Source organism: Ambystoma mexicanum, chromosome 5p (assembly GCF_040938575.1).
Source record: "Ambystoma mexicanum isolate Mex_15411 chromosome 5p, UKY_AmexF1_1, whole genome shotgun sequence".
Lineage (NCBI taxonomy): Eukaryota > Metazoa > Chordata > Amphibia > Caudata > Ambystomatidae > Ambystoma > Ambystoma mexicanum.
The window spans coordinates 552582925-552603277 of NC_090930.1; the positions used below are offsets into that span (position 1 = coordinate 552582925).

The 20353-nt window shown below is 44.6% G+C and overlaps 1 protein-coding gene across 3 annotated transcripts in view; it reads right to left on the reverse strand.

Annotated features, from left to right (window-relative positions):
- Positions 1–20353, reverse strand: part of OCRL (OCRL inositol polyphosphate-5-phosphatase) — a 1330750-nt gene that overhangs the window by 203798 nt on the left and 1106599 nt on the right. The window lies entirely within an intron of this gene.

Here is a 20353-nt window from a genome sequence, read left to right on the forward strand (position 1 = left end):
TGACAGCTTTGTGGATTCAGGTTACATTACATTTATAGCTTTAAGGAAGATTCTATAAATACATGTTTAGAAAGTAAAACGAAGTTCTGTGCCAATACACTTTGATGCTGAAGGCAAGAACTTGTTGTCCTGTTAGACTCTATTGCCTTCCTCAATGCATGGTCGTCCTGTCGCGAAACAATTTGTCTCCATGAAAATTCCAGATGTAGTTGTGGATAGCTAAGGAAAAGCTCAATAAGCTTAAGTCAAACATGCCCCCTCGATGATGCAGATGTTGACACAGACCTTGCTACCCAAGCAACTAAAATTAACTGGTTAGAAAAGCTTTTCTAGTTGCTGGTTTCTCCTCAAACACATTAACGGGACACCCAGCTTTTTGCAATTCTTTTGTATCTGTTCTGGCATTTGGAGTACAGTAAAGCCTTTGTACTTCACTGGCCTTGCAAAGCTCATCTGTTTTGGGGTCACTGATAAGTACATATGGCAATCGGTGGAGGAGAACTCTGTTCTCCATAGTACAATTCTCTGTTTTTCCCTGAACACATCGCCTTCTGTGAAGTGCGGTTGTGACACTGCCACTGTAGCTTTGTTACTTGTAACCTTTTGGTTAATAACAGGATGTGTCCAGGATGTTCCGGTGTCAAATGATACATTTCTACGTTGTTTAATGCCCTTTTGCATTTTACCGCTTAATGCCAGTGCCACGAGATTTTTGCCTGTCCTTGAGGCATCTTGTTCTTTGGACGCCTTCCTGCTCGAAAAGTGTAATTGCAATTGATGGCAATCCCTTTCCTGGGGAAAGCAGAAGCTTTACCCAGGAAGCTTCTGCTTTACCCTGCTTCAAACCCCCCTGCCCCTGAGTTGAGCCTTTGGACTCTGCAGATCCTCGAATTACAAAACAAGAATAATTCCCCAGAGTTGCATATCTCCACCATGAAGAGAGGCCTAGCAGGAACAATTTCTTGGTTTCTGACGCAAGGGTCGACTGCCACCTTTTCTTTGTAGTGGCCATCTCTGATCACTGCCTGCTCTGTGTAATGAAAGTCCTAAGAGGCAGTCGCTGGAGTGGTGGCCCTTTCTTGAGTCCAATAGGTGTGTCCAGCTGTCCAGAACCGAGAACCGATCCATCGAATCATGGAACCATGAACCAGCCGGACCCAAAAACCCAACGTCGAAAGTGACTTTTGCACCCCACACTCCTAGACCCCCTTCAACAGAACGGAGGAACACGAAAAGTGGGCCCAGCCATTCCAGGAACTTCTACGGTGGTCCCAGAGTTAAATTGAGTACAGTGGGCAAGTAAAAATACTTATTTTTACCCAGCCCAACCGCCATAGGGTTTAATGGCTGCAAAGTTCTTATCCAACCTCTCCAATGGATTATCAGGAATGGCGGTGTTCTTGTGATCAAGGTTGCCCCCTGGGATTCCCATAAGGTAGTTGGATTGGGAGAGGGCCTGCTAAGAACGTTTCTTCATTTGTTAGATAACTTTGAGACACTTGCAAACTTCCTGTTGGCTTTGTCAATTCTTGTACAGACTCTTAAAATGACTCCTAACATTCTGAAGAAAACATTTTTGTCACCTGTGACTGTAGGGCACAAGGCCTAAATAAATAAATAAAATAAATGTAGTTTTATCCATTCTGCCTAACTTGTATTATTAAGAATGATCTGGGTGTGCTTAACTGAATACTTTACCAGTCTTACACTTCCAAAGTCCAACCCTTGCTGTTCATTCGTACCAACCAGATACAGTTTGGACAGACATTAGCATCTTTACATGGGTCCATAGGGCGATTCTGAAAATCCAGCTGGATACCCGTCGAATTTAATTTGATTTAAAATCTCATCCTCGGGCATACCATTCTATTTCTTTATCCACAAACTGCAACAATGACTACTGCAATTGTGATACATTAGCAGCCGAGAGAGATCATAAAGCCAATCATCCCCCAATAAGACATTTCCTCAATTCCCATTTTCTCTCCAAACTCCTTCTCTCAACACTTTGAAAAATCACCAACTTGCTCCAAACTCCTGCCACACGCTCCTACGCCTAAAACTCACTCTGGCAGAGAAGGACTCTGCTTATAAAGCTCTGTAAAACATTTGCTTGGGTGGCTCTTTCTAGGAGGGTCTACACCTGTGTATGTTAGTGAAAGAGGGGCAGTGATTAGCTACCTTTAATTGATTTGCATGTATTTGATGTGGGGCTAGACCAACCTTTCAGAGGGCTGGTGCACCATATTTGAATTCATTCTCATCAACTGTGCTGCAGTGCCAGGCTATCCACAGTGATCTTCTGATTTGCAAATGCCACGCAGCCAGTGCTTGTACTTCATCGTAGAATTAGATTGATTATGTTAATGTGAGGTATACTACATACCAGTGCAATTTTTAAGTCCTCCAGGTGCTTTTGTGGGTCTGAAAAGAGGTGGGGAGGGTGTGTTAGTAGGAGGAGAGGCAGAGTGTTTTTGCAGTTGTGTTGGTAGTTTCAGTTCAGAAAATACTGTTATTGTGTGCTGGGTTTGCTTCTAGTTGGTATTGTTAAGGATTTCAATCAGGCACACACCCAGGTCTCGCCTAGCATGTAGTGCGCAATGAAACCCTTATTTATTTGTGTCTATAAATTCAATATTCTGAATGATATACCACTCATATCACACCCGTCTCAAAACACCCCCGAGGTCACAGTGTACCAGGAATCAGGCTAGTTTGTAAAGGTAAATATTTATTATTTATTTTATATTCAAATCACACATTAAATTTTAATATATAAATATACGGGGCAGCAATCACCCAGCGGTGACAATACAATTCAAAATAAGTAAAGCAATTGAATTCACTTATAATAATGCAGAATAGAAAACACAGGGAAAAGAACAGTTTTGGTCTGTGGAACAGATAGTGTTTAGGTTAATATTTCCCCCTGCAAAGTACTTTAAGGCACAAATGAGCAATCCTACACAGATGTCAGTAATCAGCAGGTATTCAGAGATGAAAGATAATGTCTAGAGTTGAATGCAATCTTCCCTCCCCAAACAAGGGAGAAAAACGTTTTTGGAACTTGACACTTTTAAACTGACAGGTGAAAGTGGCTTTGTAAACTAATGCAAAAGTTGCAAAAATGCTTAAATGGAGAACAATTCTTAAGAAAGCAACACTAAACAGGTGCTAACACACATGAGCTACAATATAAACAACAGTACACACTTTAGATCAGTATGGGATTTAAGAAAAACTTTGAATGGGAAAACGACACGTGTAAACTTTTGCTAAAATGTCAATTCGCGGCAAAATGTCACTATGCGATGTTGGAGAAAAACGGGTCAAATAGTTGTGGGTGTAGCTAAGGGTCTTAGGTATCAGTGAGTTGAAATTTTGTTTCCATCTATAAATTTGAAGAAGTTATGGCGGTTTTAGTTAGAGGCGTTTTTGAAAAACAGGCGTGAAAATGAAACAGAAATTCTGTTTTAAAAATGACAGATTGGTTTGATTACACGATTTTTATGACTATGAAAAAGAGAATGCCACAAATGAATCTTCACAGTTACGTGGCTAGCGTAACCCTTCACGTGTTAGATACCGATTCCTTTCTGGGATTTACTTTAGTTACTCAAAATCACTAATGACTTGGGGTTTGGTAAAACAAATGAGGAAAATCAGCGCAAGAATGGTTTTGACAATACTAGGGTTCTGAATTTAACGATGGGATGGGTTGAGATAGGGATACGACAATGCAAATATACTATGGGTCACTGTTCTTCCTATTAATACTTACAGTCCCTTGTAATTAAAATTGGACCGTCCAGGTTCTGGTCATGGATCGGGTCAGGTCCACCGGCAGCAGGGCACCTCTGGAGGGATTGGATCAGCGGCGCGGTTCTGGTAAATTTCGGACTGCACCTCAGACTGGATTTTGGATGGGCCCTTCTGGTCACGGGACACGGCTGATTAGCAGAATGCAAGTTTCAGCAGGCCAGCCTTAATGGTAGACTGAATCAAAATGATTCTTTTAAGTTTTGGGATGGTTGAATTTGGGACTACCTAAAAAGAGTTCAGCGATGCTAAGGCCTGGTTCTGCAAAGAAATCTGGAGTAAGTCAGCTGCAAGATGAAGAGTTCTGGACAAGATGAAGAAGTCAGGAACAAGACGCTGCACGGAAATCTGGATGTGTTCTGGAAGCAGTGTGTCCTATGCGTTGTGAAGTTCCTATATTTATACTACCAAATGACAACACCAAGTTTATGGTGTGGGCAGAATTTAAAAACACACCCCCATGGCTGTGAGGGGCCACCGGCACTTGCCTTGTTTTGGTTGGCAGTCAGAACAGAGCTGTCATTTTTACGATAGGATTTACAAACTCCCACATTGATTTTGACAAAAACTTTACTTTTACACAAATGTACATTTCTAAAATTATGTCTCCTAATAGAATCGGACATATACATTTCATATTTGATGGGCTATATTCACATCCAATACCCATCAATGTGAAAGCTGTCTCACTCATTCTATGGAATTTTATCAATTTTAATCATAACAGTTTGGATTAATAATTTCTAATTCGGTACATCTCTTGGCGCTTATCAGTGGATCATGTCCATACAATCTTAGGCTTGCAACATTACTAGTTCTGCTACCATGAGTTTTTTTTTCTCGTAACTTTGGGTCCTTAAGTGGTACAGGTTTCATCAACGTCTTCAAAGCAAAAGCCTAAAATTAGGTTAACATCTACCAATTTTCAAACTTATCCTTCTTCCGGTTGCACAGTTAAAAGTTTTAAACTTAACCACAAACAAGGATTTAAACATCAACGTTCTCCTTTTTAACGTTCCCTTCCCAGGCAGCAGCTGTCACAGTCCTTTGATCAGGGAGGTGTGCCCCCTTCCTGGAGAGGGAAACTCCCCTGTAGAGAACAGTTGGGCAGCTTGCCATTGTTCTTGGCTCAGCCCCAGACAAATGTCTAATGAGGTCTCATTGTGCTCCTTGTTGTCAAGGGAGTGTCAAACAGATGTCAAACTTTCCCAGGCTGGTCACTGGCCAATCAGAATTAAGCAGTTACTTAACTCCAATACTGGGTTGCTTTTAAAATTCACAATAAAGTATTTTCTTTAACACATAAAAATAAGCACGGTTTATAAGGGATTTAGACATTTTTAAAAAATTAAGCCCTTCACAAACATGCTTTAAATAGGCACATTTTGCAATTTCCTCAGGAAAAAGAATATGTTTAAACATAAAAAGCTAATCTTTTTATGCAGATGTCAGTCAGTGAGGCCTGGATTCCTCGATTCCTCTGACTGCCTGGAAAATCTATGATTTCAGCACACTTTTTCTTTCAATAATTCACTGGAAAAATGACTGAATTTAGCACCAGAACAGCAATTTGAAGGTTGCCATTGATTAGGAAGCTGCATTTAAGGCCATTTTCGAATTTTAGCCCACTTTTGGGGCCTTGATTCATGTGACAGGTAACAGCACCCACTTGCATTCGCCTGCAGGGAGTTCTTGTTTTGACATCAACTTTGCCTGTGTTTGGCAAGGTGGTTCAGCGTTTTTGTAATTTATGAACCATGCACAATTTTGCAGATTTGGCGCGCACAGGAGTTAACGCCTCAAATTTTGGCAGTTTCTTTCCCCCATTGGCAAAGGGGTGTAGTGTGGCGCATTGGCATGGGTTGAAATATCCCACACATCCCCCTCCCAGACTTCAGCGTGACGTCCAGTCGTGGGGGAGTCGGGCACGTGGGATTTTTTCTTCTGTCCATGTGAAGAAATCCGGTTGCTTCTCCCGTCAGCGATTGATGCGACTGCTCTCCTCACCGTTTCTGGTTGGAAGTGTGGAGCAACACGCCAGATCTCTTGGGTTTTTCCTCCTGGTCCCCGAGAATGTCCTCCTTGGTGATTAGGTGGATTTAATTCCAGTACTAGAAAACAGAACATAGCACGGTTATGAACATTTCCCCACTACTGTTCCCCGAGGGGTGTAATAGGGCGGATGCATGCATTTAATCACAATTGACAATATTCCCCGCCTATATCCAATGATAGTCTTAACACTTTCCTCACACATACTCAATCAACATTTAATAATTCTTTTTAGATCTCCGGATTTTCCCCCTCTGGGTTTCCGGTAGGCTCTTCTATTTGCCGCAAAGTATGCCTCGGATGGCAACTCTTTAGCTGGTTTATGAGGACCCACTTGTCTTCCCCTTTGGTCAAATTTCCCTTGGTGATGCAGATTCTGTAGGCGACTGTTGAAATTCTGTTCCACAATTTCAAAAGGACCCTGCCAACTTGGGAGAAATTTGCGCTCTTTGGCTTGGTTCCTTTGGAAATCATACAAGTAGACCCTGTCTCCTACTTGATACTCCTTTTTAGTTGTCTTAAGGTCATAGTGGGTCTTCATACTGTCTGCAGGTCTTTCTAGATTCCGCTGAGCATACGCAAAAGCATGTTGGAGGTGTTTTCTCAGATTCTCAACTTACTCATGAGTTGTGGAGGCATATATCAAGGTCTGCTCTTGGGTTCTGTAGAGCAGATGCTTGGGTAGCACCATCCTTCGTCCAGTCATCAGCTCAAATTGAGACATTTTTGTTGATGAAGAAGGGGTAGATCTGATGGCCCTCAGGACAAGGGGTAATCGAATATCCCAACTTGGCCCAGAATCTGCCACAAACTTACCAATTATTGCATCCCCTTTTTGAGACGTAATCAAATCAGCATCTGGGGTCTCCTTGCTCCACTGGGCAGTTGAGAGTTAATTGTGGGCATTTTACTGGGACCGAGTGATAGCAGTGACCTGGATTTCCCCCAACAGGGACTCGATCTCAAGTAGAACCCCTTGGATGGCTTGGGTTTTGGCCAGCTAATCAGCTAGGTCATTTCCAGTTTTGTCTGGTCCCTCTACTTTAGAATGACCCTTGATCTTTTCCAGTAGATGGTCATCCCACTAGAGGTGACCAGGTCATCAATATTCGGTATTCGTTTTCCATGTTTTAGTGGTTTATTGTTAGAACATAGCATGCCTCTGGTTTTCCAATTAATCAGGTGCTCCACAAACCCGTTCCGGACATAATCTGAATCAGTGATTATGACCAGTTTGTGGAGTTGGTGTTGGACAGCAGTGAGGATGGCTTGATACACAGCCATCAGCTCTGCCACTTGACTACTACGGGGACCGATTTTGTACCCAGCAGAGGGCTCTGGGGTATCATTCACCCAGGCATTCCCCACACCAGCCACAAGTTCCTTTTCCCTGTTGTTGTCAACATGGTAGGAGCACCCATCCACATAGACATTGGGCATTCCCTAACACTTGCCTTCTTCATTGACCTTGTGTGGGGAATTAAGGTACGCCTCCATGTCGTCCTTGATTTTAAGACTTTCGTCCTCGAGACATTTTTCTCTGGCACATTCATGCAAGTAAGCCAGACCTTGCGCAAGGGGACTCTTCTTGTTTTGGCCATATCTGACCTCCACAGGAAAGCCTTGCATTGACAGAATCCAGGAAGTAATTCGGGAATCACTCACATTTCCGGCCCAGATTCTGTCACTTTGAAGATATTGCAGAAGCTAGTGTGAAGTCTCCACTATGATGTGTTCCCCCTGGATGAACGGGTGGTAATTCTTCAATGCCCACACCGTTGCAAGGAGTGCCTTCTCATAATCGTTGAATTGTTCCTCCACAAAGGATAAAGTCTTACTCGCATAGGAGATGAGTTTATTGACCTTGTCGTGCTTTTGGTATAATACTGCAGTCAAGCATGCATTTGAGAACCCTGTCTCCAAGAAGAACTTCTTGTTTTTTGATAGGATAGGCTAGGCAAGGTGCTTGTGAGAGGCTTCTTTTGAGTTGTTTTACTGCCTCGGCTTGTTCTGGACCCCACTCTCACTTGACCCCCCCACCTTCAACAGATGGATCAGGGGACTTTTGATCTCTGAGTAATCCTCAATGAACTTTATGCTGTAATAAGTCAGTCCAAGGAGGCTCCTTAGCTCACGCAGAGTTGTGGGGCCTTTTAGTTTCAGGAGTGCTTCTACTTTCTATTCCTGGGGACAGAGACCCTCAGGAGTGATCTCATGCTCCAAGAAATTGACACGGGTCCTGCACCACTGTGCCTTTTGGAAAGATAGTTTTGCTCTGGCAGCTGCTATGTGTTTCTCCACAGTTGAGCTTTTGATTAGGACATCATCTACATAGGCCAGGTTACCCCTTTCACCCAAGTCGGGCATGGCCTTAAGCAAGAAGATATTAAATTCATTGCCGGAGTTGATGTATCCAAAGGGAGTCCGGATCCAAGTGTACTGCTGCCCCCCGAAGGTAAAGGCCAGCTTGTATTGGTCCTCCCTACTGACAGGTACGGTCCAGTACCCATTGGTCAGGTCAATGGCAGTGTATACCTTTGACCCCTGGATGTGGCCCAGCCCTTGGTCAATGTAGGGAAGAGGCAATCTGGAAGTGTGGACCAGTTTGTTTACCTCCCTCAGGTCAGCACAGAGTCTCCAATGGCTGTTTGGTTTCAAAATCCCCAGCACCGGATTATTGAAGGTGCTGTGGACTGGACGAATTATCCCACAGGACTCAAGGTTTTTAATTATTTCTGTGAGGGACTCCATGGATGGAAGAGGCAAGCAGTATTGCTTCACAAACACTGGGGTCATACCAGGGTCTGTGGGGATTGTTGTTGTATGGATTTCGGTGTGACCACAGTCATATGAGTCGACCGCAAAGAGATCTTGAAAATCTAAGAAAACTTGTTTCATTTTTTGCTTTTGCTCCAGAGTCTCACCGGCATCAGCTAGGCTGACTCTTTATTCAACCATCTGCCTGAAGCCCGGAAAGACTTCTGGTTTGGCTATCTCAGCGGCCTCCTCCAGCTGGGTGAAGAAGTCCCTGGTTACAGTACTGACTTGGACTGATGGCTTCAGGTGGGGAAGGCAGTACTGGTGGACTTGAAAGATCACCTCATCCCTCCTGAAGTCACAGGTCACCTCTTCCTTACCATAATGGCAGGGAGTACACCAGGAAATTCCCCCCATGCCGGGTGAAGATTCTGTCTGGTGTTGTGTCATTGTCGCTGTCACTGTCAAAACAGTCATTGGGGATTGGTCCTATCAGTTCATTACCTAAATCTATGGAAAAATGTCGGTCATCAACCGCCATTCCAATAATGGTGCCTGCGCCCAGAGTGATACTCCTAAGGTCGCTGTTATTCACCACTATTGGAATGGTGTTGTGTTCTGTATTGACTAGTGGTGTTGAGTTTAACCCTGTTTAACCCCAACCCTTGCTGTTGGAGATGGGCGTTGAGGTGAACATATGCGTGAGGAATTTGCAGTTTCTGTCCTCTTCATTTTTACTTCAAGTGGAAATTGTCGGGTCCGTTCTGGGATGGTGACTTCCTCTTCAATCTGAATTTCAACTGCATATGGCAGCAGTTGGGCTGACCATGGGATTACCCGCTAATCGGGACCAGGCTTTAAAGTTTATCAGGTCCAAACAAATGGCAAAGCGATTGAGAATGTCACTGCCTAAATAAAATGCAGCAGGGACATCTCGCACGACCCAACAATTATGGACTATGCTCTTGTGGCCTATGGACATTTTGAGCATACACCTGGTCGGTTAGTCTGGGTCCAGAGGACCTTGTTTACACAATCTACTAGGGGAGACAATCTACGCAGGATTTCATTCCCCAGTAAACATGGTGTGCCCTCTGGAGTCACAATTATGACCTGGAGTCACAATTATGACCGGGTGTTTCACCTTGTGTCCCCCAGTTTTAATTTCTAAATCCACAGTCCCCTCAACAGGAATTTCATTCCCATCAAAGTTTTGAAGTTGCCCAGGAAGAGGGGTGAGGGGGATCTGGTGTCTCTCCTCCTTCCTTAATTCAGCTGATCAAAGGCCCTCTTTGACAGAAGGGTGGTTTAGGATCTAGTGTCCACCAGTGTCAAAAATGTACATTGCCCCTGTATTTGGACCGGGGCATAAAATCTTCCCTCCTTCTCCTCAAGGGGGCCAAGATAATGTGCATTTTGGGCCAATCGGTGGGTTAATTTCTTGACTTTTGATTCTGACACAGGGGTAGTTTGGGCAGGATTTGGTGTGGGACCTTGGGAATCTGTCAGAAAAATGTGGCAGTTGGATATTGGGGGAGTTTTGGGCTCCCCTGGTTCTGATTCTGGGCCCCCCCCCTTCTTGGAGGCAGGCACCAGAATTGGTTTGGGGAAAGGTGATTTTCTGGTTTGTCATACTGGGGTTCAATGATGGGCGGTCCTAACTCTGCCCCCACCCCATTTACCTAGTCTTGATCAGAATCTCTCGGGACCCATTTTTCTTTGGAAGGAGTTCCCCCATCCCTGAAGGAGAAAATCCTTGTTCCCAGAGTCCTTTGAGGACCCCTTTCCTTCAAATCGGAAGACTCTAACCTCCTCCACAAAATGGGTCTTTAGGCCCTTTATATCTCCTACCCGCCCTCTGTTCCTTAGGTTGCAGACTTTCGGGGGAAGGAGATTTTGGTTTTGGTTCCTGGTTTCCAGGGGCTTTTCACAAGTGGGGAAAGAAGCTTCCTCCAAGGCTTAACACCCCTCTTCCCCCTGTGCCTCCTCCCTTGGAACTGATGGGTTGTCAGGGTACTGTCCCCGGCATTGCTCTAGAGTACCAGACCCTTGGTTTGAGGGGTTCTGGGCCACCATGTTCATCTGAGGGTTCTGCTGAGCCCTCAACATGCAACCCAGATCCTGTGACAAGTTCTGGACCTGGCACACCAGTTGGGACAACTGCTCTGGCTGGTACGGGGGTCTCTGGTCCATCCTAGGTGGATCGCGGGAAGGGTAACTGTCACTTCTCACATAATACCCTTGGTTGGGATAGTTCTGGTAACCCTCCACCCTTGGCCTCCCCTCTCCCGGATTGGGCTGTCTGCGCTCAGGAAAGTGGGGAAAGAAAGGAGGGTTGTTTCTGGGGTTGTAGTTTGGCGGGTACCGGGGAAAGAAGCTCAACCCGGCATTTGGGGTGTTACTACCCTCCTGGGGAGAATTAGGAGGGAAGTTTCCTGGGTTGGTAGCTACCTGGTTGGATCCCACCCTTGGGCTGGTGGAGCCCACACATACCCCAGGATGGGTCTGTTGCCCTTGTAACAGGGCTGATATAATCAGGGGAGTTAGGGGTCACATTGGTGGGATTACTTCCTGGCTACCTGTTTGGGATTGGCCCCAGGGCCTTCTGGTTCTTTGGTTAGAAGATGGATTCTGTACAGGAATATTTTTAGGCCCCCCCATTTCCAGATCTAAAATGGGGGCAACCTTCACCTCTGCCACCTTAGCAGCAGCAGGGGTGTTGGCTGGTTTGGGTTTATTTGTATTTTTATTCTCTGCCGCTTTCTGCACTTCATAAATACGAGTTGCCTGTTCAAAGACCCAGTCTAGTGATCTCTTCTCGTGAAAGTCCCTCACCAGCTGGGTCATGATGTACTTAGGGAGTGCATGAATGAAGGTATTAATGAACTCCCTACTGTCTGAGCGCACCCTCCTGGTGGTCTGCGCAAAGGCACGTTTTAGTTCTTGCACAAATTCTTTTGGGGCCTGGTCTTCCCCACACTGCAGATTGTAGGCCGCCTTGCGGGCCTCTTGGGGGTTTCTATGTACGGAAAAATGTTTTAAGATGGCCGCCCTGTAAGTGGACCATCTTGAGTGATTTTGATCCTCCAGCCCCGCAAAGAAGCTTGATTATTCCTGGGAAAATGTCCACTTGACATATTGGATACAATTCTGGCTATCTTTCAGGTGGAAAGTGTCCATCATTTGCTCGTATAACTCAAGGTGCTCCCAAACTGAATACGTGGCATTTTTGTGATAGGGAGTTATGACACTCCTGTGAAGATGCTGGTGGGGGGTGCCTGTACTTCCGCTCTCTATATGGTAGAGGAGAGGCACAGAGGACCCCAGCCAAGATTCTCAATTGGTAGCAATGGACGAGCAATCAAGGCCTAGCTTCTAGGGAGGTGTTGCAGGCTGGTTCATAAGTACAGTGTAGTCCCCGAACCCCCACAAAGGAATGTCCACACACTGTATTACTGAAAACACAGTCTTTATATAATTAATATTCAAAAGGTATGTAAACGATCACAATAACGCACTTTGTACTCGGAGATCCACAATTATAAATATATACAATTCTAACATGGTACAACTAATGTTATCAAATCTCATTAAAGTGCATCAACTGTACGGTTAAAATGTCACACAGATCAATAACGAGGAAACCAGCAATAGAGATAGGAAGGAACGCAAGATGGTTGAAACAATAGGCAGATTTCTGACCCCTACCCCTAGGCACAGTTCTGTGTGGAGATCCCCCCCACCTGGGCAACCTGTAAATAAAGATATATAGCACAAGTCCAGTCCATATATTGTTAAATAGTCTTATTTCCTCCTATTAAGGTTTTACCCCCAATGTACCTGGTGGAGTAGAGTTCTCCGAAGATGCGTCGACCGATCCTTCTTGAGTGACTCCCTTTAAAGCAGGAGCCACGGATCGACGAGAGGCGTCGAGGAACTCGGCGTTCGGTGTCGGGGAATCGACGGCCCTTCTTGAGTGCCCTCCCTTTAAGGTAGGAGTCACGGGTCGTCGAACGTCCGACGGAGAACAGGTTGACCTACGGCGGTGAAGTGGCAGCTTCGTTCCTAGCGGTGCTAGTCGACGACGGAGCGTTGGCGTCCTGCAAGGAAGAGACGTGCGGGGCACCTCGGTGACGATAGTTCTGGACCGTAAAGAGGATGAAGAGCTGTGGCCCAGCAAGGGCGTCGAGTCGTCAGCGTCTCTGTGGTCTTTAGGTGGCGGGAAACCCCCCCCCGGCGGATACTCCTCGGCGCGTTGACGGTCGGGCCTTCTCCAGCGGGATAAAGCGGGCGACGATGCAGACGAGAGCGTCTGATGATTAAATGAAGTTCTTAGGTAAACGGGAGCACGGCGGCTCCGGTCGGCGACGGCGGTCGTCGACAGTAGCGGTCAACAGTCCGGGTGCTTCCCTTTGGGATTCCGCGGCAGTCCCCGTCTCGGGTCGGCAGCCGGTCGTAGGTCTGCCTACCAGGGAGCTTTGGCAAAGATCAGCTGGTGCACGATGGTCCCTCGTAGCTCGGGAAGAGGGCCCCTTACCAGGTCCTCTCTGGGTCAGTCCTTGGAGACACAGCAGCTTTCAGATTGTGAAGGAGAGCAATAGCAATTCTTCTCTTCCAGCAGGGCTTCAAGGTCAAGCTTCAGTTACTCCAGTTACTCGTCATAGTGGACTTCAGCTTCTGAACACGATTCCTAGCAGTGAGAGGTCCCCAGATATACTGTTGATCTCCCCTTCATTCGGCTGGGCCACACTCAAGCATACAATCACGACTAAGGGCATTCATGCAGGAAGGCAGCCAATCAGGCACACAAGGTATTCAGGAAATTCACTTCTCTCCAGACACTCGCAACAAGTTATGTGTATTGGGACAAGTACCGAGCCATTCAACACTCCAAACTGCATTCATACCGGTTTCAGGCAGGGCTGTCTCAGTCATTGTGTCAACCACCAGATACTAGACATCCACAACACAGAATGCATATTCGTCACACACTCTATTCACCCAGGTCCCACCCACAGGAGGTACCGACAACATACATCACTGGGAAGGGTCCAGCTAGTCTGGCCAGGCCTTCACAACAACACCATATATGGCACTTCCACCCAACAGCCAGTCAGGGGGAAGGGACAGAGTCAAGGCTTCCCAGGACTTTGGGAAAACAAGGTAATAGGTAATAGAAAGCAAGAGGCTACAGGGGCCATTTTGTTTTCCATCCGGAATCAACGAATCCCAATGGCAGGGCCGGGGTCTCCCAAAATGGAGGATACTCTGCGCACCTGTCAAATTCAGCATGTAGCTGCCACCAGCCCATACCCTGCTCTGCGGGCCACCCACAGGTGCCCAAAAACATACACTAGAGGCACAGGGTTGTACCCCCACCCATGGGTGCCATAAGGGTATCCCACGGGTCAGTTCACCAAACCAAAAGAGAGAGAGCTGCACCGCCAGGAGTCCCACATGAACTCCTGCACGGAAAACACGACAGAACACACGATAAAAGGCAGTAAAGGACAAGGATATGGAGGCCCTGTTCCTCCGATGCATTTCCAGCATCACAACTCCTGATGGCCTTGATCTGTTTCAGGGCATTTTTTAGTAGAGCCCTCTTAATTTTGTTGGCCTTTTTAATCTTAGTCACCCGTGTCCACTCATCCTCTGACTCAGAAGCACTGCTACCAGAGGTGGCTATCTGATCCTCTAGGCTCTCCCTGATTCTGCGAGCTTGAGAATGGATGGCAGAATGTGGTGGCCTAGTTTCATGAGGCCTGTGGCGCTCAGAACAGTCTTTTGACTCTCTCTTGCTCCCAGGATTGGCGGAGTACCCCCAACTGCCCTAGCTGGGAAGAGGTCTTTAAGATACTCTTTATGGGCCTAGTTTCATGGAGATCCCCACCAAATTTGACCGACTGATCCTTTGGTAGGCAGTATTCTTGGGGATCCAATTCCCTGATTCTCCCCTCACTCAAGTCTTCCTGATCAGAGAGGCTATCCCTAACATTTTGGAATCTTTACAGAGATGCCCGCCCATCCATTTCTGGGAGGCGCTGATCTGTCAGTCCATATTTCCCATTCTGCTGAAGTCTACCATCCCCGTGGCCCTTGGTTCATATGAGCCAGTGGACATGAAGGCAGCAGCGTCCATGGTACTGAAGGAGTTAGAGTCCCTGATGACAGTGGTCCTGATGTTATGTTCAGGGGTTTCTCTGTCCCTTCCTACCTCTTCTCGCTCAGTCCCTATTGCCTGGTGACATACCAAAATCAATCGTTTGCTCCTCTATTAAGGCCTTACTGGTCTCAATGATTTTCTCTTGGATGGCTATCTGTTTGTGGAGCCTATCATTCTTTTCACAGAGAGCCTCATTGTCTCTCTGTGCTTCCTGCCTGGATTGGAAATACTGGGCCAATTTTTGCTGCAGGAGACTCTCCTCCAGAGTTTTATCATTATTGGTCTGAGTGTTCTTTCCAGAGCATCCTCCACCCACCTGGTGTGCTCTAGTAGCTGCTCATATTCGGTTTTAACTTCACTAAGCTCCTGGAGGGCCAGCTTTCTTTCCTCCAACTTCGTTTTGAATTGGCTGACTTCCTGGCCTTAGGCATCCCTCTCCTGACTTAGAGTGGCCCTGTGTTCAGCCACGTCATACCTCTGTTTTTTAAATGCACTAGATTTCTGGCGCTCCTCATCAAATTCTGCTTGAGATTCTAGGTCTTTAATAATTAATTTATTGTTTTCCTCTTTTAATTGGTCTATCTGGTCTTGTAGGACGACCATCTGTTCTGCACAGACTCTATTAAAAGTTAATTGTTGCACCAGCTTTTGTTGACTATGTAGTAGTAGAGTCAACCCTTTCCTGACATTCCTTTTGCAGTGTCTGTACTTGGGTATCTTGCTATGCCTTCTCTTGCTGTAAGAGAGCCAGATCTTCCTTTAGTTTTGTCAAGTACTGCCTAGCTTCTGTCTCTGATTCTTGGCTCTTCTGGAGCCTTTCTTCTGTAGAGTCCAGATTAGTTTGGATTGTCTGTAGTGGTTCCCCTTGCTTCTTTGCCAGAACTATGTTTTCTGCATGCTTTTCCTTTATTATTCCTATGTGGAGGTACAGGTAGGCTGCTATTTTGGCACTTTTACACTGCTCCGCTTCTATTTTTGGGGCGATGTACAGTTAATTGAGCGCTTGGTGTAATGGGCCCTTGTCCTGCCATGTATCTAGGTCTATGGCAGTGACCCGTTCTTTTATTTCCTGCAGCCATACCTGTTCATTCTGTTCGGGCCACTCACCCCTGACAGTTTGTGCAGGAGGTGTTCTCTAGCAATATTAATCTCTACTGGGATCGCCATTTTGGAAGTATCAATTTCAGGGTTAATTTACTTTTACAAACAGGCCCGATTATTTGAGTATTTATTTATTTATTTATTTATTTTTTACTTTTAGTCAGGGAACACCTGAATTTGATCAAAGATTCGATTGCCTTTTGGTTGTCCCAATCTCAAGTTTCGTGAAAACGATCTTCCTACAGATCTACCAATAACTCTGAACTGGTCAGGGAAAGCCCCGTTTTCGGATCTCTAAGTAGACGATGTAATGGATGATGCCTCATTGATCTGCCGGAAAGTTAGATTGATTACATTCGCCATGGCCACCGTCCATCTGGTGGTTTCTCCAGATATAAGTCTGTTCCATAGAACATCTTCTTGCATCATCCATGGATTCGAAATTAGAGGTAAGAAGTAGGTAGATCTGTTTTGTTTGTTGTTCGGGCAGACTGTTACCAGATGTTTTAAGGTTTCAGCCACTGTCGTATTTTTACATAGACGGCAACCCTGTTTGCCTGTCGAGCCACGGATGGTTAGGATTTCCTGTGTTAGCAGTAGGTTCAGCCTTGCTTTCATAAAAAGAATTATTTTCCTTTTGTCTGGAAATTTGAAACAGTAATTTAGTGGCTTTTTCAATTCGTTGAACGTAGGGGGAAGGTGGCTTAAAAGTTTGTTCTCTGCTTTTTCAATAGTATGAATCCAGTCCATTTCTTCCATTTTTTGTTTTAATTTGGTCCAGATTTTCTTTGAGCACTGTTTCTGTGCTCACTATTTCAGAAAGCTTCTCTTTTCTTTTTTCGATCCATTTGTTCAGTGCTTTGCATTTACCAATTTTCAGTTCTTCTTTAATGATGTTATATGCGGGTAGCGAATCCGCCAGGATTATTTTTCTGTAAAATCTCATAGCGCTTTGGTCAACCATAGATGCGAGAGATACCAGACCCAGTTCTCTTCGAATGGCCGCGATTGATGTCGACTTTTACCCAGAAGACGGCCTTCCAGACCAGACCCTCCAACTTGTTCCAAATCGGCAGAGAGATGAATAGTGAAACTTCCATTCCATACGCCAAAGCTGGAACCACTTTTGTCTTATAGAAGTTGATGGCCGGAATTAATGAAAACGTCCCGAACTTCTTGTCAACAGTTCTCATTTGAGATGTTAATCTTTTCGCCTTTTCCCAGAGCATGTCTTGCATTGCCATGTCTGTTTGCAAACTGTCGATTTTAACTCCGAGGTATCTGATGTTCTTTACCGTTTCAATCTTGCGTATTTATTTTGAGAGGTGATTGTACAGTGTAGCACAGTACCCCAACCCAGCAAGGTGCCTGTACCCTGCAGGCTAGTATGCTGTGCTAGACTGTCACGGGTGGTATTTCAAATTCAGAATCACGGCACGAGGCCCCATAATCTGTTAAGGATTTCAATCAGGCACACACTCGGGTCTCACCTAGCATGTATTACGCAATGAAAACCTTATTTATTGGTGTCTATAAGTTCAATATTCTGAATGATAGACCACTCATATCACACCCGTCTAAAAATACCCCCCAGGTCACAGTGTATCAGGAATCAGGCTAGTTTGTAAAGGTATATATTTATTTATTTTATGATCAAATCATACATACATTTTAATATGTATATATATGGGGCAGCAATCACCCAGCGGTGACAATACAATTCAAAATAAGTAAAGCAATTGAATTAACTTATAATAATGCAGAATACAAAACACAGGAAAAAGAACAGTTTTGATTTGTGAACAGATAGCGTTTAGGTTAATATTTCCCCTCTGCAAAGTACTTTAAGGCACAAATGAGAAATCCTACACAGATGTCAGTAATCAGCCGGTATTCAGGGATGAAAGATAATGTCTTAGAGTTGAATGCAATCTTCCCTCCCCCAACAAGTGAGAAAACCATTTTTGGAACATGACACTTTTAAACTGACAGATGAAAACGGCTTTGTAAACTAATGCAAAAGTTGCAAAAATGCTTAAATGGAGAAATATTCTTAAGAAAGCAACACTAAACAGGTCCTAACACACATGAGCTACAATATAAACAACAGTACACACTTTAGATCAGTATGGGATTTAAGAAACACTTAGAATGGGAAAATGACATGTAAACTTTTGCTAAAATGTCAATTTGCGGCAAAGTTTCACTATGCGATGTTGGAGAAAAAAGGGTCAAATACACTGTTCCGCGATTTGGTTGTTGGTGTAGCTAATGGTCTTAGGTATCAGTGAGAGTTGAAATTTCGTTTCTATCTATACATTTGAAGAAGTTATGGAGGTTTTAGTTAGAGGTGTTTTTGCAAAATAGGCTTGGAAATGAAACAGAAATTTGTTTTTAAAAATGACAGATTGGTTTGATTACACGATTTTTATGACTATGAAAAAGAGAATGCCACACATGAATCTTCACAATTACGTGGCCAGCGTAACCCTTCACGTGGTGGATACTCGATTCCTTTCTGGGATTTACTTTAGTTACTCAAAATCACAAATGACTTCGGGTTTGGTAAAACAAATTAGGAAAATCAGCGCAAGAATGTTTTTGACAATACTAGGGTTCTGAATTTAAATATGGGATGGGTCGAGATAGGGATCCGACAATGCAAATATACCATGGGTCACTGTTCTTCCTATTAATACTTACAGTCCCTTGTAATTAAAATTGGACCGTCCAGGTTCTGGTCATGGATCGGGTCAGGTCTACCGTCAGCAGGGCACCTATGGAGGGATTGGATCAGTGCCACGGTTCTGGTCAAATTCGGACTGCACCTCAGACTGGATTTTGGATGGGCCCTTCTGGTCACTGGACACGGCAGATTAGAAGGATGCAAGTTTCAGCGGGCCAGCCTTAAAGGTAGCAAGCCAGAATGAATCAGAATTATTCTTTTAAGTTTTGGGATGGTTGAATTTGGACCTAGCTAAAAAGCGTTCAGCAATGCTAAGGCCTGGTTCTGCAAAGAAATCTGGAGTCAGCTGCAAGATGAAGAGTTCTGGACAAGATGAAGAAGTCAGGAACAAGACGCGCGGAAATCTGGATGTGTTCTGGAAGCAGTGTGTCCTATGTGTTGTGAAGTTCCTATATTTATACTCCCAAATGACATCACCAACTTTATGTTGTGGCCAGAATTTAAAAACACACCCCCACGACTGTGAGTGGCCACAGGCACTTGCCTTGTTTTGGTTGGCAGTCAGAACAGAGCTGTCATCTTTAAGTTGGGATTTAGGAACTCCCACATTGATGTTGACCAAAATTTAACTTTTGCACAAATGTACATTTCTAAAAATTATGTCTCCTAATAAAATCGGACATATACATTTCATATTTGATGGGCTATATTCACATTCAATCCCCATCTCTCTCATTCTATGGAATGTTATCAATTTTAATCATAACAGTTTGGATTAATAATTTCTAATTCGGTAGATCTTGGGGCGCTTATCAATGGATCATGTACATACAATCTTAGGCTTGCAACATTACTAGTTCTGATACCATGAGGGTTTTTTGTAACTTTGGTCCTTAAGTGGCACAGGTTTCATCAACGTCTTCAAAGCAAACGCCTAAAATTAGGTTAACATCTACCAATTTTCAGACTTATCCTTCTTCTGGTTGCACAGTTAGAGTTTTAAACTTAACCACAAATAAGGATTTAAACATCAAAGAGCTCCTTTGTAACTTCCACTTCCCAGGCAGCAGTTGTCACAGTCCTTTGATCAGGCAGGTGTGTCCCCTTCCTGGTGAGGGAAACTCCTCTGTAGAGATCTGTTGGGCAGCTTGCCACTGTTCTTGGCTCAGCCCCAGACACATCTCTAACGAGATGCTCCTTGTTGTCAATATGCAGGAACCATTAAGGCTTCCTGTATCAAGGGAGTGCCAAACTGCGATGTCAAACTTTCCCAGGCTGGTCACTGGCCAATCAGAATTAAGCAGTTACTTAACTCCAATACTGGGTTGCTTTTAAAATTCACAATAAAGTATTTTCTTTAACACATAAAAATAAGCACAGTTTATAAGGGATTTAGACATTTAAAAGAATTAAGCCCTTCACAAACATGCTTTAAATAGGCGAATTTTGCAATTTCTTCAGGAAAAAGAACACGATTAAACTGGGTTTGACATCTAATCTTCTTATGCAGCCGTCAGTCAGTGAGGCCTGGATTCTTCCGACTGCCTGGAGAACCTATGATTTCAGCACACTTTTTCTTTCAATAATTCACTGGGCAAAGGACTGAATTTAGCGCCAAAACAGCACTTTGAAGGTTGCCATTGATTAGGAAGCTGTATTTAAGGGCATTTTCGAATTTTAGCTCACTTATGTGCCTTGATTCATGTGGCAGGTAACAGCACCCACTGACATTCTCCTGCACAGAGTTATTGTTTTGACATCAACTTTGCCTG